The sequence below is a fragment of the Phoxinus phoxinus genome (genome assembly GCF_949152265.1).
Source record: "Phoxinus phoxinus genome assembly, chromosome: 7".
NCBI lineage: Eukaryota > Metazoa > Chordata > Actinopteri > Cypriniformes > Leuciscidae > Phoxinus > Phoxinus phoxinus.
This window is the reverse complement of record NC_136882.1, coordinates 37,581,604-37,601,164: the sequence shown is the minus strand read 5'-3', so window position 1 is coordinate 37,601,164 and position 19,561 is coordinate 37,581,604. Positions and strand designations below refer to the sequence as shown.

The 19,561-nt window shown below is 35.6% G+C and overlaps 1 protein-coding gene across 8 annotated transcripts in view; it reads right to left on the bottom strand.

Annotated features, from left to right (window-relative positions):
- baz2bb (bromodomain adjacent to zinc finger domain, 2Bb) overlaps nt 1-19,561 on the bottom strand; it is a 96,169-nt gene that overhangs the window by 65,815 nt on the left and 10,793 nt on the right. For all 8 annotated transcript variants that reach the window (XM_079618689.1, XM_079618694.1, XM_079618691.1 and 5 more), the window contains exon 2: nt 13,006-13,057. The gene's annotated coding sequence lies outside the window, so the exon portion shown is untranslated. The remainder of the gene's footprint in view (nt 1-13,005; nt 13,058-19,561) is intronic.

Here is a 19,561-nt window from a genome sequence, read left to right as displayed (position 1 = left end):
GAACAGAGTGATAGAGAAAAGCTCTCGGTTCGGCAAGAGAGCAGTCGTGTTAAATACTAATACTTCCATTGAAATGTGGAGGACAAACATGTTGAATACAGATAAAATAAAATAAAAAATAAAAATTTGAAATGCTAGCTAAATAAAAATCTCTTCTGAATCAATCCATGAGTGGACTAAGAGACATGATAGGATGCAGCCCTGGTTAAAAAACAAAACAAAAAAATCTATGTCATTAGATTCAACCATTTTTAAAATTAATATTTTTTAATAGAAAAACATTGTTAGATTTGAGAAAATCTCATAGACTAAAAGTCAATGCTGATTATGTAGGCAGATAAATAGGTTCTGGAACAGAGCTGATGGTTTTATTCTTCAAGATTAGCATCTTGTGAAACCCTCGACTTCAATTTCGTTATTGCAATGATTTTGTGTTGCCAATAAAGAGCGAATCTCAGAACCTCCTGAAGAGAGTTTTAATTTACACTCTGCAACCGATTCAAATCCCAGAAGAATATGAGCTTGATCTGTGGAAATTAGTTCTGATGAAAGCAATGTCACACGCAAAAACAACCACAACGTACACTCTCCCTGGACTACAAAAAAAAAAAAAAAAGACACAAAAAAAGCCTAAAACCGGTTAAAAATTGAGGGTATGTAGGAATCATAAAAGCTGCTCGAGTGTATAGTACACGTGCGTGCAATTACTGCACTGTAAAATCATCATAATTACCAAAAATATCCAAACTGTGATTGGTGTTAAGATTCAGCATGACTCTGATTGGTAACAGAATAAGTTCAAGCTCAACATTGGAAACTGACAGTATTGCAAACCAGACAGATCTAATTAGACTAGAGATAAAAAAAAAGCTGCTGTTTCTGTATCCATAGTGGAATTCACTTTAAATGACACATATGGTGAGAAAATCATAATATAGTGTTCTCACATAAAGCGGAGAAGTCATTTGTATTCAGTTGCCATGAAATGAAAGGGAGGTTCAGGTCTTGTTTGTTCATAATGCAAGCATCCAGGTTTCAAGATTGTCCCAAATCTGCCTATAGCTGTTTGTAAATAGTGTTTTATAGACAATGAGGGAGTCGGGATGATATCAGATACCAGTTATGGAGTCAATGTAATCCGATTTCCAACAAGGAGCAACTAACATACAAAAAAGAGAAGCTTTTGTAGCATTATAAAAAAGAGCCTCTCTGACTGTTAAAGAAAATAAAGATTGTGTCATTATTCACTCAGCAACATACAGGTTTGGAAAAACACTGAGGAAATTTTCCATGGAACATGAAAGTAAAAATTGGGAAGAATTTTCAGTCATAATTTATGTTAATCCATTTGACTTGTGAGCTATATTTCATCTCTCACACCAATCTGCATATTAAACTGACGTCACGTTTAGATATGACAGACAAAAAAAGAAAAGTCCATGCACAATATTTTAAAGTCTTCAGATTTTTTGGGATATTTTTGTTTTGAATTTGTAGTTTGGAATGAACTACTGTTGGATACATGGAAAAAAAGCTGCATGAAATTTCACCTTTTCTGTTCCACTGGAAAAATAACAGCAAGTAAATAATGTAAATAATGGGCGAGTAAATAATGACAGAATATTTATTTTGGGGTGAACTACAGTTGAAACTCGAAAAATTAGAATATCGTGCAAAAGTTCATTTATTTCAGTAATTCAACTTAAAAGGTGAAACTAGAAAATATCTCACTTTGCATGTAATGAGTCTATATAATATATTAGTTTCAACTTTTAAGTTGATTTAAATAAATTAACTTTTGCACCATATTCGAATTTTTCGAGTGTTACCTGTATTCTTTTAACAATCACAGAGGCTCTGTTTTATAAAGCCACCAATTGGAAAATTCATTTGTTTATTGCAACAATAAACCTCAGAAAATGAAGCACACTCCCATGACGGCGGTGCTAGTTATTTGCACATTTCACACAGTAATTTGGGCTTTGACTGGAGCAAGACAATACCTCACCAAAGCATGATTAAAGGCATAATCGCCTCAATAATCTTTATCATTTAGTCTACCAGTCCTGTGGTGGACTCCATAACAGCAAATAAAAAAATCATGCATTTCTAGGACAGAATATTATGAATATGGACAGGTTGTGCGACACCCAACAAAATTACCCAACAAGCTCAAAGACAATACAACCCAGATGACATTAAAAACGAGGATAAACATAATTTGTGCTGAGTTTTACTGACTAAAGAAAAAATAATTTGTGGTGAGTGTAAGGCCTAATCCTAACTCCAATTAAACAAGCAATAAATGTTCAGGCCCTAAATATCTTTATCAAATGTAAGTATTACATTCATAAGTGCCAAGAAGTGAATCCCATATGAAATCCCTGTATTTATTTTTTCATCTGGGTTAAAGCTCTCCTGATAGTACTAGAAATACTGTGAAGCTCGATGTGCAACTCCCTCACACACACCTGCTTCGGGCAGATGTTCAAAGTAAATCAAGTTTAACCTCAAAGCATCTCGCCGTCTCCAGTGGAAGCCATGAAACCTCAGCAGCTGCAGTTCAAGATGGTTGTCAGTCCTCTTCTGAGGGGTTCATCTCATTCTGTTCACACAGAGTTCAGTTATTCACAGGAGTGACGCTTTGAAAGATTCAGACAGAGACAACGAAGTTTACATGAACGGAACAACTAGTTATTAACGCAGTGACGTCACTCTCTTTACTGACAGCCAAACAGATGCACATTTGCTGCTGTTCATACGGATGTTAAAGGGGTGGTATAATGCCCTTTTCACAAGATGTAAAATAAGTCCCCAGAGTGTGTGTGTGAAGTTTTGGCTCAAAATACCCCACAGATATTTTTATATAGCATGTTAAAGTTGTCACTTTTTGAGGGTGAGCAAAAACGCACCGTTTTTGTGTCTGTCCCTTTAAATGCAAATGAGCTGCTGCTCCCGGCACAGGGGGCGGAGCTTCAAGAGCTTGTGTCCTTTTACCTCACACACACACACGCGCAATGAAAATTACAAAAACGTTTAGCCTTTTGTGTTCAAACCGGAGTCAGACAATGATGGAGAGACTCAAGAAGAAGTGACAACATGTAGAAGCAACAGGACATTTCTGAATGGTTAGTTGATGAATTTATGAAGCTTATGTGTAGTTATCTTCTAGTTATCAACTTTGAGCGTTGTAGCTTTGCAGATGTTTTTATGATCAAACAGCAACATTACACACTAACTAAAGTTAGAAAAGTGAAATCAATTTGTTTTGTACCTTTATAATGCAACCACCAGTGGTAAAGCGAAAGTCACTTGATAAAACAAAGAAGTAGTTTTTCCACAAGCTAAAGTAATAAGTGTCACAAACATAAATACAAAATGCCATCAGCGTAACAAACATGACCCTAAACCCATAATAAAATTTTATAACATCATAAGATGTAACATAAAACTCAAATAAATAAATAGGCTGTATACGCACGCACACACACACACACACACCTTTATAATAGCTAATAAGAAAAAACTGAGAAGAGACAGTTTCAATGAAAACCGTTCAAACTTCACCCAAACCTGTAAATGTAACTATTTTACAGTAAAATTACATGCAATGTCCCTGGTTTTAATTGTTGCATTTTTACAGTCTTTTACATTACAATTTCAATAATTTTTTACAATGTATGCATCTTTATATTGTATGTCCCTGAACAACTTTGTCCTTCTCAAACATCATTTTGAGGAGCAGAACAGTAATCCATCCATAGCAATGCCTGTGTCTATTTTACAAAATCTTCTGTCAACAGCTCAATGATGTATTCAAGTAAAGCTAAGGAACAAATTGCCTTGTTAAAGTAATCATAAATCATCAACACCATCAAACACGCTGGCACTGCCCTTGGCCAACACTCATTCATCTCTAAAGAGCAGAGAGCGCTGCGTGCTTGTTACACCGTGAAGGCTTCATCACATTACACTGCCAGTTTAACGCAAACGACTGCGAGCGTTAAGATGCATTGCACAGTTAAAAAATACAGCCCTTTAAAATCAAATTACGAATAGCATCAGCTCGTCTATTGCCTGATGTAAAATCAACAGATAAAAGAGACATCTCACTGATCTCAGAGCTGACAGTGATTCGCATTAATAACACAACACCAGAGAAAATTCCCAGGGCATCTATCACCAATTCGTGTCTGAAATTATTTATTCAGGAGGATGCGATCTGATTGGACGGCTATTTTGTGCTAAATATAAAGCAGCTCTGTTGTCAGTCACCTGTGGCCTCAAGTCTCATGCATCTGGGAAAACAGGAGCATTGTTATATAGACTATCAACGGCTCAAGAATCCAGCAACCGCATTAACCAATGTTAAAAAAACATTTACTTTATGCAATCAGAAATATACTGCAACCTGTGCACATTTAAGAGCAGAAGAGAGAAAAAAGAAAAAATAGCACTCAATATTCAAACAATGACAAGACACACAATGTGCATTCTGGTGCAGGAGGACACAGCGTGCATGTCAATGAGGCCGCTAATGAAAATCAGCCATCAACCTGCAATACATGCACATTACACCAGAGAATTACATTATAGATGTTATTCAGCACTCCGCACGGCTGTTTCTATTCATCGATTTTCCCTTCTGAACCTGGAAAACGGATGTCAGAGGAATTACAACTCATATTCATACGATTACAAACCTGTAACCACCACTGTTTCTCAACAACTTCCTCTTTCATCCACATTTACAAGTAGAATTGCACTGCAAAAAAAAAAAAATGACTTCAAATGCACACCAAGCTTAATGTTTCCTTGCACACAGCAGCAGAAACCGTGCTCTGGTGTTTGAACAGTGAATGCTGGGTAATTACTTCACTCCATAAAAGAGCCTTTAAATCATTAAATGTAATCCATTAAAAATCTTGTTTAATGATCGGGATAGTTTAGTCCCATTAATTATGCTAATTGTTAAACAAGACAGGGTAAACAAGAGCTGCAAACAATTCGCTCTTTTTCTTTTCAAATATGTTTTGACTTGTGCTGTCCCGTAATGTCTTTCACGCAAACATAGCAGGATTATTTGCGCAGGTGTTTAAAGATTAACACGACTTTAATGAGAGTAACCTTGTATACATGAAGTAATTCTGTCGCATTTAATGCATAAATAGCAATATACATCACTTTATTCTCATTCAATAAATTATGGGAAAAGGGAGGATAATAACTATTTTAGCATGGGCAATATAGCCAAAAATACGCAATATAGCTTGTTTTTTGACGATATTATACAGTCATGGTCAGAATTAATGGCACCCCTGGTAAATATGATCAAAACTGGCTATAAATATCTTAATATTTTGTGAAATGCCTCAAGCTTTTTTCTCAAATTAGAAGAACTGTAATTTATATAAATTAAAATTACGGTTCAAAACAAGCCTAAATTATTTTAAGTAGATAAAAAAAAAAAAAAACTATCGTATAAATACATTTCACTAATCAAGCTCTAATAATATATAAGTATTTTTACTAACACATTTTCATATGAAAAATAAAATTCTGTCAACATTGAGTGATGAATTAGTTTGAACAGATTTATGCAAATGAATCAAAATGTTTTTTGCAACTGAAGTTTAAATCAGAGACGCTATTAAAATGAGTCGGAACGCTCTTATATTTACAAACCAAAATAAAAAAGTACAACCAGCTGAATCATATATTATGAATATTCAATATATCTCTGAGCCCTAAAAAACAAATAAATGTCCATTAAATCAGGGTTAGGAATGAACACCCGTCAAATGCGTGTAAAACTGTAACGCTGTCAAATCACTGGCCAATTTGCTGCTAGTTTACTCACTTATGGGGAAGTTCGTGTAAGCCAAATCTGCACAGATGTAGCGCAAAAAGGCTGCTCAACTCATGAGTCATCATGATATATTAAATACAGTGTATTACACAGAAGCTGCTCATATCTGGCTTACTTGATGGCAAATAATGGCGCGCTTGTTCATTTGCATTGAAGCAATAGCGATTGTGAAGATTAAAAAGCATTTGGTTAACAGAAAAGACGGTAGCTATAAGTTTCCATCCACTTGTCAATCGAATTATCTGAAGTTCGGTGAAAAACAACTCATGCGAATAAAGCTGGTGAAAGTGTGTTTCCATCCAACGGCTTTAAAGCGGATAAAAACCTGTGTGTAATGACGTCACATGATGTTTTGCGATCAAATTGGTATATCAAATTGATTTGAGACATTTTAAGGTGTTTCCATTCATTTTCGCACTGAATCGCACAACATTCAAGCCAACATTTATGAACAAAGTTTTGCTAGAAAAAATGCAATTCATTATTTATTCGGCAAATAACATTTCCATCAGCGTTTATCGCATAAGCCGTATATCGATCAAGATACAATCCGATGAGACCGAACGCATTTCATTTGAGTCGATATTCATGAAATTCAATCAAATTTTACTGTTTCCATAAGGCATTTTTCATTCGATATCACTTAATTTGGATAAAAACGTGTGGATGGAAACATAGCTAATGTTAATTTTTTCTCTATGTTCTTTGTACTGTATTGATCGGTCCTCCCAAAATTACCACCTACATTTTTTGGTGAAAAGGATGATTAAAAATGAAGGGAGGAGATGCTGGATGACAGGATTTTGTTTGAATGAGAAATGTATGAAATCCAAATTTTATATATAGGCCTATATACAGAACAAAAATATATATTTTTTATATACAGCATATATATATATATATATATATATATATGCATATATGAAGCTGTGATGTAGTTAAATTTGATATATATATATAGCTGTGAGGTATTAATCTGGTTTATTTTTTTAAATATTTTCTCGCTTTTTCTTCTTCTTCTGGCAAGTAGAAGTTCAGAATTGCCGGTGAAAAAGTTAATTTCAAACCCTGCATTAAATGTTTCTACTTAGCCTATTTGAAATCTACTTTCACTACTGACTAAATTAAATCAATCAAGTGTAATAAACCCTTTCTGTACTCAAACACAGAGACACGACCCCCTTCCCTGTGTTCACACAATCACTGCCTCTGTTAAAAAAAGTAATATTTTGATCATTTTCCACTTCCTCATGTAAACAAAGAGACTGCTAATTGATGAAAGTAGTGGTTCTGGATCCCCCTGAGTGACGAAGGTCATCCCTACTCTCTCTCGCCCGCCGACGGGGGGAGAAACAGCGCCGTTACTCCCTCGCTGCCATTTTTCTTCCCTGACAAAGACTCCATCTGCCGCCGAGCCATTTGCAGCCCGCGAGTCAGAATATCAATGATTTCCAAGCATTCTGCAAGTCTGCCTTCACCTTGGCGTCACCTCTGCGAGTGTTGGGAAGAGCTGACGGCAGGGATATTCTCCTCAGCGCTGCAGGCCAACACTCATCCAACTAAGTGGCGTTTATGCAGCTTTCCAAGAGGAGAGAGGATGATACTGGAGACGTTTTACACACATCCTTAAAGCAGGAGAATTTTCCGGAGTCAATTTTACAGAGGAAAGAAAACAAGAGGTTGAAGCGATTTCAATGTGTTTTACTCAATGCTGCTTAAATCAGTTCCTGCAGCAGCTCATATCATCTTTTCAGATAAGAGATCATTGCACTGTGAAACACACCAAAAAATATTCAATGGGGTTTTTACAGTATATAGAATTCAACTTATAAATGTTCTACATAAACAGGAATGTCTTAAGCATAATGCTTTCATGTTTAACAGGGGTATTTCAATATTTTTCCAAGTAATAAAGTATGCTTACGAGCTGTTTATTTAATTACATTATTTCATATAAAAATTATTCCATGATGGGTTCTATAGAGCATTTTCTTCTAAAGGCCATTGCACCGAAAATTTCGTATGCGTTTTTTCGTATTCGTGATTCGGTGGCTCTGAATTGTCAAAGCACCATTCAAACTGCTTGTTACGGATGCGAAAAACGCAGAAAATCGAACCCGTTTCGATTTTTTTTATGACGGACGAAAGTTTCGGAGGCAGTGTGCAAGCGTGATTGACACAACGTGAGGTCGTATTTATTTTTTAACGTGCGAAAATTTCGAATGCGAATTTCGGACTCAGTGTGCAATGGCCTTAAGAGTAACAATATAGTGTCCTAAAATAAATATATAATCATATTAATTAAAATTATTATAAATTATAAATCATTTCTTTGGGGGTCTTTTTATTTGTTAATATTTCTTAAAGGGATAGTTCGGCCAAAAATGATATTAAACCCATGATTTACTCACCCTCAAGCCGTTCGAGATGCATACCGGTATGTCAATAATTTTTCAGACAAACACATTTTTTCAGTTATTTTAGAATTTATATTTAAATATATGTATTAATTTAGAATAACTTCCGGCAACGGTCGACGTGCTTTCACGGGAGATGGTTGCCGGCGTATGACGTAGCGTAGGAAGCGTCGCGACGTAGAACGTAGAACTCAATATCCTCTATCTCTAATATCAAAATCCTCCGACATTTTCTTTTAAATACACGTTTTTTTAAATCGCAGAAATCCTGAGTGGAGTTTTGTTTTGCTCTCTGGCTGCGCTGTCGCGTTAATTCTACATCACGACGCTTCCTACGCCGGCAACCATCTCCCGTGAACGCGCGTCGACCATGGCCGGAAGCCAGTTATTTTCATTTATAAAGTTTTAATTATGTATATTTTTACGACAAAACCGCACGGATGCCTGGAGCCAGATGGATTACTTTTGTGAAGGATGCATGCACATTTTTTGGGACTTGAAGGAGGTGGACCCCATAACTTGACATTATAACCACTGAAAGATCGAAGACATTTTCTAAAATAACTGAAAATGTGTTCGTCTGAAAAATTATTGACATACCGGTATGCATCTCGAACGGCTTGAGGGTGAGTAAATCATGGGTTTAATATCATTTTTGGCCGAACTATCCCTTTAATTGGCTCTGAAATGGCTCATGTTTATTTCCTAATTAGAGGAGCTATATATTTATATGTAGGCTATATTCATCAAAATTATTAAATTAAGTAAACTGCGTGGAAAACATTTCTTGATCATTTTAACTACATTTTTAATATAATTGTATTTTTATGTTAAACATTTAATTAATATTAGGGTTCCTCTGATCATAAAAAGGGAAATAAAACACCTTCAATTCAATATCAAGTTCAAAAATCATTTTCAGGTATGTAACATATTACAGTATATATATTTCTACAACATTTTAATATAAAAAAAGAGAATCCGAGACCATCTGTAAACATTGAGTGAAGACATAAATCACTGAATCAGAGTTTGAATTAATTTGCAAATCAAAATTTCCAATTGTAACACTGTTTCTAATACTAAAAGTTTAAATCACAGACACGATTAAAATGTCTGTCTGAACACTTTTTTTTTTTTATGTTTCCAAACTTAAAACTTCTTCCCCATTGAAAAACCCCCCCCAACAAGACAGAATAATACGAGCGGACCAGAGGAGCCGGTGACCCTGCGTGTGAACCCTTCACTCCAAAGAGCTTCAGATGAACCGGTTTGGACGACAGATCATCCCTATCTGTGTGTGTTTGCCATGTTACTTAAGGAGCCCGACCTCACCTGACCCGCTGTGGGTTTATCCCAGCTGAGCCCCACAACTACCACACGCTCAGCTCGAATATATTGCCACTACACCACCTTTATTTCAGCACCACAAAAACACACTGATTAGTGCCGGGATTGATTTCTCCAAAGATGGACCTCATAACGTTATGCTGTGACCTCGGCCATCTCAGAGAAAAACATCACGAAACACATCTGTGAACACATCCAGTGCAAACAAAGACGGATACAACCATGCTGAAAAACAAGCAGTCTCTTTTTATTTTATTTTATGTCTACGTGGCTTTACTTTTTTTTTATTAAACTTTGAAAGTTTACAATGACATTTAACATCAAACATCAAACAAACAGAGATTGGGGAAAACGTATAACAGATCTTACCGTATACAGAGTAAAGCATTAAATTCTACAAATTATTTTTTTCAACAAAAGATATGTTTTTATGCATTTCTTATTTCTAGTAATTGAATTTATAGTATATAGTACATATATTTATAGTATATAGTAATTTTTATTTATAGGGTTGCTATTGTTATATAAAACTAAAACTATTAAATTCTTTTGTTTTATGTACGGTAATTGAAATAAAGCTGAAATAAATATACATTTGAGATGAAAAACTTGCCTAACTGAAAGAAGTTCAAAATTACTAAAACTAAAATCGATATAAAAATAAAGCTAAATAGAAAATATTTTTTTGAAATGATAAAATTACGATTTTAAAAGAGCGGTTCATTCATAAATCTGTAAGATTTTACCATCATGTAAAACACAATATATAGAAATATATATTTTTTTCTATATAGAAAGCCCTTTTTTAACGCTCGTGAAGCAAGTTTCAAACCAAATGTAGTGCCTATTATACACAGTATGCGTGTGGTTTTCGGACACAGCGTTAGTATTTGTTTACCTGCATGACTTGTTGTGACTGCTTACTGAAATCATGCAAATGTGTCAATTTATTGAAATATGAACTAAAAAATCTCAGGGTTACTTCAAATAAATATTTCAGTTTCCTCAGGTAGTGCTTTCTGTTAAGTCACTGACTAAGTGTGCAGAGAGGCCGCTGCCTTCAATTTCAGACAGCCAATGCGAGGCAGTGACCTACTAAGCTGAAGCAGTGTGTGTGTGTGTGTGTGTGTGGCCACCCGCTGGCTTTGACCTTAGAGATGCGTTCTCGTCTCTGTGTGCGCTGGCGATGTGATGAGCGTGTCATTACAGCTCAACATATTCCTGACCTAATGAGCCGTCTCCTCTGATCGCATCAGAGCAATCTGTCACTCGCAAAGACGCCGCTAAAGGACACACACACACACACACACACACACAAGAAATCTATACAACACACAGTCATGAACATGACATTTCTTCAGCTTCACAACAGGGTTTATTTTAGCCGATTGTATTTTTGGGTTCTTGCAAAACCTACAGGATTACAAGTGACACAATCACACTTTTCTCTTTCTCCGGGATGTTCTCCTCTTTAAAGGGATAGTTCACTTTAAAATGAAAATTCTGTCATCATTTACTCGCCCTCAAGTTGTTTCAAACCTGTATGAATTTCTTTCTTCTGCTGAACACAAAGGAAGATATTTTGAAGAGTGTCAGTAACCAAACAGTAGTATCTTCCATAGTATTTTTTTTTCCTACCATGTAAGTCAATGGGACCAGTTAACTGTTTGGTTACCGACGCTCTTCAAAATATCTTCCTTTGTGTTCAGCAGAAGAAAGAAATTCATACAGGTTTGAAACAACTTGAGGGCGAGTATATGATGACAGAATTTTTATTTTAAAGTGAACTATCCCTTTAAATCCACACTGCCATCTCATATTGACACTCCAAGCCAGATCCATGTGATTTACTGAGAAACACAATTCCTCCAAAGGAACCACAAAACGATTGGAAAAACAAATCTAAAGGTTTTTTTTCTTTCTTTTTTTCTTTCTTTAATATAAGAAGTGCTTTAAAATGCATCTAAGTTTTTAAAAGCGCAACAAAGGCTAAGCACAGCACATTTATGAAAAACCTTTCGCTGATCTCCAACAATAAAAATAAGGGCTTTCACGTTTACAATTGAGCTCAATATTTATTATTAACTGAAAACAATTTTTGCATTAGGTATCATCACATTAAGAAACGAGAACTACAACGATAACTATAACCAAAAAAGTTTTGGATTTTCGCAATGTGAAAACCGCAGACAGAGTCGTGGAATCCGGTCATTTAAAAAAGCTCCCTAAATCAAAAGTAACGCATGTACACTTGATCAAATGGTGATATGGGCTGGTGGTCTATGAATATTAAAACACAAAAAGACTGCAATTTAAATATAACTATTTCCTCGCCATGAAACGCCTCAAGCTGAAGAACAGAATTTCTGAAAAAATAAAACATTTTGTATGGGTCCTATTGTTAAATTAACTCTTTCCTCGCCATGGACTGAATTTTCCATTATTTATGAGACGATGCTTCCCAACCATTGACAGAATTGTATGTGTTTCCACTGTTATATGTTAGGGGGCGCTATTGTGCATCTTCTGAAAGAATACAGAATCTCCGAATCTAAACACAGGCGAAAAAGTAGCAGAAACGAGCGATATCATATGCAAGAAGATGCATATGTAAAATAACGTGATCATGAAACATTAAACGGCATATAAATCAAAACGGCCTCATGTTACTGAATAAAATGTCGACCCGGGACGACTACAGGACTGTGAAGCTGTTGATGGACTCGATCGACTCCGTCTGTGTTTTAATCATCGCTCTGAATCCGATCCGCAAAAATGTGTATTTTTCAGCATTTTGTTCAAAATGTTGCTTAAAAAATTTTAAATAAAAAAACACATTCAAGTGTTGATAAAAAAGAAATAATGCATGAAGCAAGAATAAAACGTTTTGTTGTTGTGGTGTAAAAGCAGAAATAAAATATTAAAATATTAAAAATGTAAAAACAAAATATTATGAAAATTATAAAAAATGCTGGCAACTTTTTTTATTTTAACAAAATTGTAGGGAAGTGTTCAAATTCAATTATTAAATGTAATTAATTAAATTCATTAGACATGTCTTTGGATCATTAAACTTTCAAACTAAATCCAGAAAAATTTAAACAAAACATGGGAAAAAATAAAACTGAATTTGGAAAAAATACAATGAATTTCATAAGGCCCAATACTCTGAGATTTTTTTCCATGTTGATGAGCGATAAAAACATTGACAGCCAATCAGAATCTACCAGACTTATAAACAAACATAACATGATGGTCCATTGGTGTGTGTACAGTATGTTAATATAGTTATGACTTTAGTTATAGTATCATTCATGGTGGGAACAGGCGTGTGTGTGTGAGCAGGCGTGTGTGTGAGCTTTCACTTACTGTTAATGATGGCCTCTATTTCAACTCAGTGACATCACTGTGACATCAGAATCTGGAATGAAACAAAAAAAGGAACAATTACTGCTAAAAATAATCACTCCTCATTAAAAGGTGAAGCGTGTGATTGTTAAAATACAAGGAATCCATTGCTAGGTTAAAGTGTAAATAAATACAGTGTATGACGCTATTAAAACATTGCTCTTCTTTTTTGAGCATCAACCTTATAAATGCATCTTGTTTTCTTTTTATTTATGATATTTAGATATTTTTACTGACAAATTTGCAGTGCATTTAAAGCGTGCATTCATTCCTTATACAAATCAGCCGCTGTTTAACTTCCTCTTCCTCTGAACAGTCTGCCAGTTTATCGTCTTATTAAATATTACCATATGGGTGTGTTTCGTGGAAGTATTAAAGGAAATTAAGCCACGTCTATTTTAATATCTGCAATTAATCTTTTCTCACTCGAGCACAGGCACACTTCATTCTCATCTCAAACCTTCAAAGAGTAAATCACAAGTTACTGAAATAAACCATCGTCAGTGAATTCTTTCAAAGGAATCGTGTAACCCAAAAATCCCACTTGAGAAATTTAAAAGCGTGGCATGAGACGAAACCAATCCTGTTAATAATAGCCAATAGGGTTTTTAAAAGAAAAACGTGCTGAAAAGAAAAGGTGCAAATTAACTGCAAAAGACTTGCGATGACTTAACCACAAAGGCACCAAAGACTCTTGAGATTCTAGTGTCACCATCAAACCAGAAGAACCACAACATACCGGGAGTCTTCAGAAGCATTCAGGACGATCGTGATCTTCACGCAGGACAATAAACCGCATGTTTACAAGCACGTACACTCAATTTTTTCATTTTGGCCTCTTGTTAAAGCAACACCAAGTAGTTTTTCAACCTTCATAATATATTTCCAAGACTCTTGTGATGGTACATCGACTTACAATAGGTTGAATGACACGTCTGGCATATCCTGATGGTGTCTGTATCGCTTTGACTGGCACTACGGAGCTTCGGGGTTCGGGTAGTAACCCGAGCACAACAAGAACTACAATATTCGACTGCTTTACGGCATACCTCACTTCCCCCACTTCCTCAAATTCGGACGTGAGCCCAACTAGCGTTTGTTTGACGGCTGGTATACTGTCTGTATGTTGTTGTCACGGCCGAAGCAGCAACTAAACCGAATAATACATATATGCCACTGTACCTGTGATGAAGACATTTCACACGCAACGCAACAGTCTGAACCCAAGACGTGAGAGCTCCTTCTGCAGAGTTCGGGGGTCTCGGCTTGTCAACAAATGCATGTGTAGATTTTACGACAGTAGTAGAAGACAATACTGTTTCCCAACTGTAGGGGGACCCCGAGAGCAAAAGCTACTTGGTGTTACTTTTGCTTATTTTAATTAATTCAATTTAAAGTAACACCAAGTAGCTTTTGCTTCGGGGTCCCCCTACAGATTGTTTAATATTTTGTCACAACTTAATTGAATCTTTGCTTTGAAACAATATGTATTGTGAAAAGTGCTATACAAATACATTTTGAATTTAATTGAATTGTGTTCAATCAACCTAATATATTTAAAACGGAAGTTTACTTAATTAATTTGTGTGAAAACTACCGTACATGAATAATTTTTGTTGAGATCTAACTGGGCAGTGGATCTGTAGTTCCCAGCATGCTTTGCAAGGGACTGCTTACATTTAGGGATTAAAGTGTTATTTTATAAGTTTTTCAGTAAATGGAAAGATGTTAGTGTTTAATGTTCAGTTATGTTAAAAACTTAGAGGATAAAAAAAAGCAACAAAATAAAATAATAAAGCAACATTTTGAACAAAACGCTGAGAAAATCATTTTTTTTGTCAAAGATTACATCCGGATCGGATTCAGAACGATGATTAAAACACAGATGGAGTCGATCAAGTCCATCAAGAGCTTCACAGTCCTGTAGCTCGTCCCGGGTCGACATTTTATTCAGTAACATTAGACCGTTTTGATTTATATGCCGTTTAATGTTTGATGATCACGTTATTTTATATATATATAGCCTACTTTCTGTAATGTTTTTGAATTGTGTGGTTACCATTATGCAGAAGAGTGGCGACTGTGTTTAGGGGTGTGGGCACTCAGTATACACTTTATTTGCAATAAACCTCACTTGCAAAACTGCACAAGTAATGCTTAGTATTAATAATACTAAGTAAAAAGTGGTTTTAATTCAATAGAACACTAGTAACATCAAACATTAGAAGTAATTGTAGAATCAAATTAGCTAAAATTATTATATTGGCGATTTTAGGCAGGACAAAAACTAACCTGACTAAACTATCTAGCAGGATTGACTAAATTAATTTAAATTCATACAACAAGATTACAACAAATCATTTAATGTTGGAAAAATGTAATTCAATTTCGTGGAAAAGTTTTCCTTAATTTAATTAAGTTCGTTCAACAGCTTATTTTTTTGAGTGGAAAACCCCTTTCTTCATCTGACTTAAACCTGCTTGGAAGCATGTGGGCAGATATATCATTTGTGGCCCTCGACCACAAAACCAGTGGGTCACATTGGGATTTATACATCATATGAAAGCTGAATAAATAAGCTTTCCATTGATGTGTGGTTTGTTAGGATAGGACAATATTTGGTCGAGATACAACTATATGAAAATCTGGAATCTGAGGGTGCAAAAAAAAAAATCTAAACATTGAGAAAATCTCCTTTAAAGTTGTGCATTTATGTTCACGTTTGTGCTGCATAAACTCACAAAAATACATGTTTTATATATTTACAGTAGGAAATTTACTAAATATCTTCATGAAACATGATCTTTACTTAAAGGAGAACTCCGGTCAATTTTAACATTGAGCTCAATTTTTAGTAAATTTGGAGTGCTGTCAATACAGAGAACAACGACACAAATCGGTGTTGCCTACACTGTGTTATCCTATTTTTAAAATTTGCACCCTATTGACTTGAATGGGGCAAGTTTTAAACCTGCTTTTATCCTCTTAACATATTTGATGTGTCATTACAAGTGCCCAGCCATGTTGAGTGATTCCTTCAGAGTGAACACGGTGAATCTGACTGCAGGAGATGTGAAAGATATGAATAAAAATGATGTTATATCAGCCAGTGCACATACCTGTATTTAGTTCCTGTTTTCGGTGGAAGTCCAAAGTAGTCGATTGTCGAGTTCACGCGCGTGATCATAGTAACTAAACCTATGCGCGTGAACTCGACAATCGACTACTTTGGACTTCCACCGAAAACAGGAACTAAATACAGGTATGTGCGCTGGCTGATATAACATCATTTTTATTCATATCTTTCACATCTCCTGCAGTCAGATTCACCGTGTTCACTCTGAAGGAATCACTCAACATGGCTGGGCACTTGTAATGACACATCAAATATGTTAAGAGGATAAAAGCAGGTTTAAAACTTGCCCCATTCAAGTCAATAGGGTGCAAATTTTAAAAATAGGATAACACAGTGTAGGCAACACCGATTTTTGTTGTTGTTCTCTGTATTGACAGCACTCCACATTTACTAAAAATTGAGCTCAATGTTAAAATTGACCGGAGTTCTCCTTTAATATCCTCATGATTTTTGGCATAAAGTAAAAATTGTAAAAATATACCCGTGCGACTCGTGACTGGTTTTGTGATCCAGGGTCACATTTACAGTGAGAAGAAACAATGTTCATCTTAACAAAGAAGTAAAACTGACAGTTTATAAATAAGGTGTGAATGTTACTGAAAAGAAGGGCTATCTACAATTAAATCTTTGAGTATTAAATCACAAAACACACAAACTGTCTAACAATACACACACTATATTCTGAAATGGATGTCGCTGGCTAAGCATTTGCAATGCATCAATTATTCTTCGGTCATTAAATAGAGAACCTTGTTTAATTTAACACAGGACTGAATTTACTTTCATTTAGCTGCAGGCATTGACACGGTCTCGAATTACCGATCATACAGAACAAGCTGATTTAAGACACTCACAGAGAGACAGACAGACAGAGATAATGAAACTGGAGACAGACAGACTGACAGAGATGAGCTTCTTACAAAAGTCACGTCATTCTGTATGGCCTCTCTCAAGTCTCAACACTGACATTTATGGAAATTACCACCAGATGAACAAAACAGCTGAGGGGAAAAGCATTGTGCTGCCTGGGAAACTCACTCTGAGCAATGTTAATCATTGTGAAGGCTAAAGATCCTCACAGATATACTAGAACAGGCATCCGTTTAACCCGTTCATATGGGTGAGAGATCTGGGATCGGATGTTTAAATGAACAATGTTTTCATTAAACTAAATTTTAAAATGACTAAAGACATTAAATAGAAATAAAATAAATATAATGTATAAATTAGATATATAATATAAATATTCTAAATATTCTTTAAATATATAGGCATGTGTGTGTGTGTGTGTGTGTGTGTGTGTGTGTGTGTGTGTGTGTGTGTGTGTGTGTGTGTGTGTGTGTGTGACGGCATGTGTGAAAAGTGCACTGAAGGAAAACAGCTCGAAAAGTTAATGTGTACATTGTTTATGGACTAGCAATACAGGTGTAACTCGAAAATTTTTAATATTGTGCAAAAGTTCATTTCAGAAATTCAACTTAAAAGGTGAAACTAATATATTATATAGACTCATTACATGCAAAGTGAGATATTTCAAGCCTTTATTTTTTTATAATTTTGATGATTATGAAAACCCCAAATTCAAAATTAGAATATTGTGAAAAGGTTTTCATAAGCTGTAAGCCATAATAATCAAAATTATAACAAATAAAGTCATGAAATATCTCACTTTGCATGTAATGAGTCTATATAATATATTAGTTTCACCTTTTAAGTTGAATTACTGAAATAAATGAACTTTTGCACCATATTCTAATTTTTCGAGTTTAACCTGTAATAGCCTAGTATATACACACACACACATATACACTGTTCAAAAGTTTTTGGGACGGTAAGATTATGTTTTTGAAAGAAATAGTTAAAAAAACCTGAAACATATAAAGATACCTCTTTTCAGATATGTTTCAGCTTTTTAAACATTGAGATACATTTAGTGTTCATCCCCCGGCCCTTGCACGCACATATCTTTGTCAGTCATACCTGACTGAAGCAACACAACAGGCCTGCAGAAACCAGACTATAAATGCCTTTCATTATATATATATATATATATATATATGATTCTGCCAAACACAACCTGCTAGTCAGAGGCAGGTGATCATATATTTCCCCACAAGACAAAGCATGCATATTTCCAACGCGAGCTCGTCTCCTGTTCAGACATTCTGCATCACGACTGGTCTTTCCTGCCTTTACAAACTGCCGGAATGTGTGTGACTGAATGACTTGATTTCTTTCATGAACTTTTATGATGTTTTATCCAGTGCTGGAGGTCACTGCAAAAAAAAAGAAAAAAAAAAGAAAAAAGAAGCTCTTTCCACGAACTCTTTGAAGCGCAGCGTTAAAGAGACGGCTTAAGTTGCAGATCGGTCTCTCTGCCATTGTTTAAAGAGAGAGAGAGAGAGAGAGCCAGACACATTGTCTTCTCGTGAGACAGGACTCATGATAACGATAGTAAGGAACAACTATGTTGAGAAAATAGAGACTATCCTGTTCATCCACACCCCACCCTATAACCTTAACTCCAACAGAGATGACGGATTATGAGGATACACCGTTTCCTGGAGAGACGGGAACATGCCAGCGAACAATCACACTAGGACATTTTCATTTCAAGACCTGCCATTTGAGAGCCTCAGCCGATCTGAAATTCAAGAATGGTTAATCCAGGGGGTTAACAAAAGATTAAATATGTCAATCACTCATTTTTATAGTGACAGTGACACTACCAGATTAAGTGTCTCTTTCGTCTCCCTTGAGCTTCACATTTAGCTTTTAAATCTTGATTTGAATGTGACGGGTATCGGCAGAATACAGGTAAATAAAGCCAAAGAAATGTTGCCAGACACATTTTCAGTTTCAGCCGAAAACCTTCTCGTGTGGGGTCCTTAAAGGTGCTCTAAGTAACTTTTTTTACGTTAGCCGAACAGCTTCGGAGTCATTGGAATAGTTATATGACTTTTTTCGGGTTGAATGGTGGTCGTCTCACACCCCCCGAGCGCCTGTGAGCGGAAAAACCACACTTGCAACTTTGGGCCGGCGGGCCGCCGGCCTCCGCGTCAGAAAGTATCGCGTGATATCAAGTCTCGCGATGTAACGAATTGCTGTACGGCACTGCACACTAGGGCTGCAACAACGAATCGATAAAATCGATAAAAATCGATTATTAAAATAGTTGGCAACGTATTTTATTATCGATTCGTTGTGTCGCGCGACACGGAGATGTAAAAAAAAATGTGTGCGTATATTCTGTGCTATTGTTAAGCCCCACAAAAGGGACAAAAACATTATAAAGCATCATAAAGTTGTCGTGCACTATATCATAAGTGTTCTGAAGCCATTATATAGTATAATGTGAGATAGAAATTAATATTTAAGTCA